This window comes from Branchiostoma belcheri, unplaced genomic scaffold, assembly GCF_001625305.1.
Source record: "Branchiostoma belcheri isolate BF01 breed outbred unplaced genomic scaffold, Haploidv18h27 scaffold119, whole genome shotgun sequence".
NCBI lineage: Eukaryota > Metazoa > Chordata > Leptocardii > Amphioxiformes > Branchiostomatidae > Branchiostoma > Branchiostoma belcheri.
The window spans coordinates 620,729-621,323 of record NW_017802591.1 but is presented as its reverse complement, the minus strand read 5'-3'; positions in this window follow the sequence as shown (position 1 = coordinate 621,323).

The window sequence follows — 595 nt, the reverse complement described above, 5'->3', positions numbered from 1 at the left end:
AATTCCCTACCGTACCGCGACATTATGAAGCATGTGGCGGCCGCGAAAATTCGTTGACGCGACAGAAAATGTCTGGTTCATGATAGCGGTATTTCCCATGAAAATAACGTATACGATTTATTTTTCCCCTGCTGTCGGTTTTTAAGTCCCGAAACGTTAAAAAAAAGCTGAATTTTGCCCACAAACCCGGACGGGGGACGGCCTGTACCTATCGGCGTAGCACGTGGCGGCCGCACCGCAAGGCTTCTGCCAAAAATCGGCAACGCAACAAAAAATGCATGGTCCATTTAAGCGATATTTACCATAAAAATAACGTATGTGGTTTATTTCTCCCATGGTATGAGTTTTAAGGTCTCAAAACCTCTAAAAAAGCAGAAATTTGCCGACGAAAACGGACGGGCAAGGCATGGGGAGGGCACTGTTGACGCCTGCATGACCCCAAAAGGTCGAAGGTCATAGGGCACGTCCATTGCGCAATCACCTTAATTCGCCGATTTAGCTAATTTTAGGGCGTTTGAAAATTGATACAATCACATTATCGACTTGTAGACAAGCAAAGGGATAGAAACCAATAAAATGTTAGTGCAGATTAATA